Consider the following 6,769-nt stretch of genomic DNA (forward strand, 5'->3'; position numbering starts at 1 on the left):
GAGTGTGTTTACAGGACTGTTTGCAAGTCTTTTGAGAGAGGTTCAAGCGAGAATAAATGCTGTTCATCCTGGATGATTCCAGAAGCAAAGCAAAACCAAGCTCCCTGATGAGCAAAACCAAGAAACCTGCTAAGCAAATTAAATTTATACCCCTGTATATAAGAAAACCCAAAACATTACAACATTTTAAATTACCAGAAATTCTTCTTGTTCTGTTTGGGTTATGCCTGATGGTGTTATAGTGCGAGTAGATTTTTAAAAACAGATTGTATTATAAGATGGAGTTGGACAACATGCTAGAACGAATGATAGAGGAGGAAGAGTGTGAACATGGTCAGAGGCTTGTGGCCTCCCTCGGTCATGGGTGGAAAGGGGAAATAATACTTAGGTGAAACTTCACTCCAATTCTGCATACAGAGACAGAGCATGTGTAGTTCAGGAAACCATTTCTGATACTCATCATGAGTATGCAGCAGTACCCCTCAGTCCTGCATTACTTGCACAAGCCTTAGTGTTCCATAATTTTAGAAGGTACGATGCTCATCTCATCATGCAGGCCTTTTCGAACATCAAGGGAAACTTAATGTGCATCTCCAACAACATGGAGAAATTTCCTTCTCACTCAACTTTCTGAGATCATCAATAGCACTGAGTTTTATCAATAGCTGGTGTCAAAGAGGAATTATTCACTGATTCCGACATGCACAGCGGGATTTCCATGGTCTCCAAACAGTATATGAAAGTCAAGAACAAATACATGGAAGGCTACGACTCTAGTCAACATGCCTCTATCTGAATGTCAACATCTTGTACGGCTGGGATATGAGTCAGTCTACCCACTGGTGAGTTCATATGGCAGGACGATGACATCGATATCATGCCCATGACTGCTATCTACTTGTTCCAGAATGGTTGATGGTGAACCGAGACTGGATGTTAGACTATCAAGAAACGTTGCTAGGAAAAAATAAGCTGGCCAACATAGAAATACTCATTCCGAACTTGATGTACAAGACCAAGTATATGGTGCAATATAAGATATAAAACAAATGCCCACAATTGCATTGGTGATCAGTAGGGCATTAGTGAATGCCTTGGCCTTTTCCGGCAGCAATTATCTGTGTTCTGAATTGCGAGCCCACCCTTTCTCAGTATGACTCAATAGTCTTTCAGTATTCCTCATGACAGCATGATCGGGAGCTGATCTTCGTCGGACTTGGGCTACCCGCAACCGTGTTCGATGGGGAACAATTAGAATAAAATATATCTAAGTGCAAATAGCAAAGATGAGACGCACTCTGTATCAATACATGCTTTAGGGAAAAGTGAAGGCTGGTGCAAGAAATGCAGGACTGCTGCATACAAATTATCAGTATCAGAAAGCGTTTCCTGAACTACATGTGCTCGGTAAATGCCATTATGGTTTATGTAAAGCCCACGGAGCAGACATGGTCCGAAAACAACTTATTTATGAAAGGAAGAAAGACTATCTCAACGAACATAACTGATTCGTCAAAATAAATGTTTAAAAATGAAAGATTTTACACGCACTTCATTTGTATAGCAAAATGACCTACAAGACATTTGACACCTGCATGTGAATATAGCAAAAATCACCTAGTAGACACCTGACATTGCATGTGGATATAGAGAATCTCTGGAACACTACATGCATACGGGTTCCATGTGGGTAGTCATGGACAAGATCGAATCCACCTTTCAGTACATAGCAAGGTATGAATCGTTCAAAGGTTTTTCTCCAATTGCTGAAGCATTTCAGAGATAAATGTGCCATCCTCAATCCTGAAACCAAAGGGGGTAATAATGTCGATCATTATTGTGCTGTGGTTACGTCTTGCATGAACTGAAAGGGAATCCATGCAGGCATTCCAGCTACCCCATGCTGGAGGCTTCTGGGTTCGACTTCACGTGTGTTGAATGCCACACTCCCATCTTGTACTGTACAAGATTCAAGACACAAAACTTATTAATGTTGGCAGTTGACTTTTGTTGGTGCATCAGGATAATTTTTATGATGGGTGTTAATGATTCAAACAGCAAGAATGGGTGTGCACCAAACTCCCTAGCTTGCTTCACTTTAAAACTGGATTCCCACTCCACAGCCAACACCCTTTACCATTTTGGTCCCTGGTAAACAACCCATTCCCCTTGCTTCCATCTTCTCTTTCCCCATCATCTTACTATTCCCAATGTTTCACTCCCACTTACCCAGTCTACGCAAAAAGGTATAGTTAAGACAGCATTGCACTTTGGCTAGGTGAGAGATGCAAGCCAGATAATTAGCATTAGCCTGTCAACGCATGCCTGTGGTCACTGACTCGTAGTGAATTAGCTCACGATTGAGATAAACATTGCATTGACGAAGACACAAGACATGACAAACAAGTACACATCAATGAGGACTTCCAGCTCAACCCCAGGGCATTTCCTATGAGCGGCATAATGCTGCTCACGTTTCAACAATGGACAGATAAAGAAGCAATAGCACTTCCTTGTACAGTTGATGTGATGACAGACACAGCCAACGGGATGACCAATGAAGGCCATAAATGTCATATACGGTAATCAGTGGGACTGACAAAGAGGAACAGGGTAGCTCACAAGACAATGTATGCTGCAGTAGTGATAAAGATTAAGAATGCAGATTAGATAACAAATAAGTATCATATGACTTGGTTACTTAGTTAGAAATATTTGGACGATGGCTGTGTCAGTGAAGCATGAGCCTTTGTTCAACTGCTATAGTCTTTACCTAGTTACTAACATGTTAACTTTTTTTGTCACTACTTTTTGTAATTTTCCTCCAGCCATACATCTTTTGCTTCAAGCATGTATTTAACATTGTGCAAAACCTCTTTCATTATTGTATAACATCACTAAGAAAGATAAATCCCTCCCAACAAATTGCAGACCTGTTTGAGACAATTTTAAGTAAATTCTAGTCAGGTTTTGCAGCCAGTCAGCCTACTACATCTCAATTCCCAGAAAGTTATCATAAAATAACTCTTGATAATCACCACCTTTAATGTAATTTGTGATATTTCAAATAATTTGACAGGGTTTGGCATAAATGGTTAACTAACTATCTATCTCATAGACAACAACATGTCCATTATCAAAAGAACTAAATGTTACTGCAGGGGTTGCTCAAGGATCTGTCTTTGGTCCATTTTTGTTCCTTGTATTTATCAATGCTTTACCTGAATTTTTTTTTTAATATAAGAAGAATGTTTGCCAATGAAACATCAATCAGTGCTGCAAGGAAAGATGTAAGATTGACAGAAGCTACCATCAACTATGATTGAGTCCAAGGGAAAAACTGGTCCGCAATAATGAACATTTGGAGCATGTATATCAACATAAACATAAACATTTTAGTGTTATTTACACTAAACCAATTGTAACTTCTGTAACGGAAAACTGATGTAAAACTGCTGTCCTATTTTCATTGTCCATTACATGTATTTTTCTGCATGTAATATTTTGGAGCAAGTTTTAATAACTTGAATAATTTGAGCCCAATTTTGGCTAAAGTATGTTTAAACAAACACATTTGCAAACTTTGAAGAAATTCAAACAATACCATATCAATGTATCTCGCTTTCATACAAATTTAACTAATCTCCCTAACTGAGCACTTTGTTGATACAGACTATGGCTCATCTGGGCTAAGTGTTCTCAAAACAGTAACCCTAGTCAAATCCCACTCCACTTTTTTACAGAATCTGGCTGAGTGTGAGGACACCCCCAATACCATATTTGTAAGACTGTGAGGTGAATTCCAAGAATCACAGAGCCTCTCTACCCTCTTTCCATGTATGATTCATATAACTCCATGAAGTAGTTTATTTCACATTGTTTATTTCATTGAAAAGGGGATTTCATGTTTAGTTTATTGAAAGGGCTTTCACATTTAGTTGACTGAAAGGTAAGTAAACATTTATGTAGATAAGTTTAATTTCCACCATAGTGTTCATGTAGAGGCGTTTAGAAGTTGTTGTAGATGACCAAGATACTTTATAGATTCAGCTTCTGTACTGTTTCCACACAACGTTTCTGGATCATGACAGATTCGGGACCATTACATCCCCAAACATTGTGTGGAAACAGTAAATAAGTTTAATCCGTGATATGTGGACATAGGTAGTTTAGTGTTATTGCCATTACTATTTTTTCACACCTATTACAGATATGTCAGGTTCACAGCCTACTGACACAACTCCTCCTGTATTATGTGCCCATTTCCTGTCTCACGAGCCACAACCACATCCATATTGCAACTTTGATATGATGGTTTGGGCCTTTACCACTGCCCGGAAACAGTTGCAGCAGCTGATTGTGCCTCAAGTTCTACAGTCCATGGCTACTGTCACTCCTCTCTCTCACGTTGCTCCTCCAGCCCACCCATCGACCTCTGCTCTGGTTCGTTGTTCCATCTCCTTGTCACATTCCATTTCATTGATTTGGTGGACATGATGGATCGTCAACTACCTAAAACTACCTAGGAGTGTTGTTGGAGGACTTATTGCACACAATCGCTATGAAGAACCAAGACCTGGCTACCATCACCCTTCGGTTATCATAATCTCCATTTATTAACACAAATTGCTGATCCATACTCAGTATTTGCCACATGTTTCAGAGATGGTCAACTATTGCCTGCTGGTTTCTTTGCATCTAGAGGTGGTGTAGCTTTGCTTATATCTATGTGATTCCAGTGCTATTGTCACTGATACTCAGTGACCATGACTTGTTCGTTGGTGTTGAGAATCACGTTCCTCGATGCACACCTTTATAATATTAAATGTGTACCTATCAGCTGTGACTAAACCTAATGAGTTGTTCTTTACTTGTCTTGACATTGTCAGTGACATATATGCTGCCCACTCAGAACTTGGTGAAGTAATTATCATGGGGGGATCTAAATACAAAAGTCAAATGTGCTCATTATAGATTCACAGAAAATGTCCGATCAAGGAGAATGAAAGAGACAATTCAAAGGTCAGGCCTTTCTACAGTGAATACTCTAGACCTCTGTCCAGGTCCAACCTGGACCTGCCGCACTTATCAGAATGGACCATGCACTATGATTGACCATATCTTGTTACCTGGTTACTGGTGTAGATCTGTGCTTCTGGTGACCATGACCCTTGCACATATCCATTCGTCTCTCTTCCCTAAGATGTTGTCAATTGCTTTCCACTGGTTGTTACTATTGTCAAAGATGTCTTGGAGGGTATCGGAAGATGCAAAAGTCCATTCAGTTTTTAGAGCTGAACACCTCAGTAAGATGTGTTCTACTGATTCGTCCTCTTCATTGCAAAGTGTACATTTTGGTGAGTCAGTCAAACCAAATCGATGGAGATAGTGCTGGCAAGGGAAGTGGTTTAGTTTCAATCTTGACAGTTGGCCCTGTTGTTTTCTTGTCAAACACTTGTATCGACCAGAGTGTTTTTGTGGCTGAATCTTGCAATAGTCCCTTCCTTTGTCAGATAGTTGCGACTGTTTCATCCACCTTTCCTTGATTTTCCTATTGGTGTTATTTAGGAGTGTGGGGAGGGATGGAACATTCTGGTTGACTGGACCTATTGTTGCTGCCTCATTGGCTAAGGGGTCTGCTTGTTCATTTCCAATATGACTTGGTACCCACTGTAGTTGGATGTTACATGAACATTCTTTCAATGCATTAGTGATGTCTGAGCACAGATGATACTAATGAGTTGGCTGGTTAGACTGCCATGAATGGAGTGAGGATAATGTAGTTGGATGGTATCTGTTGATTGATTTCCTCATGTCTTATTTCTTCTGTTGCTCTTAGAATAGCCACTAATTCTGCTTCAAGAATTGATGAGGGTGGTAGTGGTATCCTGACTTCATTCTTTGCTGTCTGTAAGTAGACACCTGCTCCAGCATGGGACCCTAGAGGTGATACATGCAGGCCCACCAGTGAGTGGACATGCCCTGGTGTACATCAACCCTTGCCCCAACCATGGGATAAATGGTAGGGAGTCACACCCTTATAGGTGGAATAATTTCTATAGGAAATCAATGGCTTGTGTCATAAAGAGGTGAAACTACCTGAGATGCCTGTTTTTGAACAGGTCCCATTCTGATCTATCTATGAAATGATATCTTGTTACCTGAGTCAACCCTGAGTGATGTCTTATTTGCTCGTATCCTCGATGATGCCCCCTTCAATGTATCTCACCACAACCCAGTCTTCTGCACCTTGTCCCTGCCATCACCTGTACCGAGACTCTGGTGAGAGGAATGTGGAATTTTCTCCTGGGAAAATGCGAGAAGCCAAGACAAGTTGAAGGATTATACCTTTGCTGTCTCCCATCTGCTGTGGACTATTAAACCTCCCGCAGACGATTGTGAACTGATTGACATTGACGAATATTATTCAGCAAAAACATGTACTATCTTGCATGCCAGCATGGAGACACTACCAATGAAATCATTCAGGTCATTTCTGAAGCCATACTGGAACAAAATCGTGAATGATTCTCAGAATCACATGACTTCTAACCGCGCTGTTTGGCTTGCTGAAGGCAAACCTCATGGCTCTGCATACACATCCTACAGAGATTACAAAGCAGCAAAATCTGAGTTCAGGAAGCACATGAGACGAGCAAATGATAACCACATCTCACAGACTTGCCAAGAACTCGAACAATCCCATGACCTTGATATCTGAACCTTTTGGAATCGTGTCTGGTCAATCAGAGGGGATCACAAGTCAACA

The sequence above is a fragment of the Haliotis asinina genome, chromosome 9, assembly GCF_037392515.1.
Source record: "Haliotis asinina isolate JCU_RB_2024 chromosome 9, JCU_Hal_asi_v2, whole genome shotgun sequence".
In the NCBI taxonomy this organism is placed as follows: domain Eukaryota; kingdom Metazoa; phylum Mollusca; class Gastropoda; order Lepetellida; family Haliotidae; genus Haliotis; species Haliotis asinina.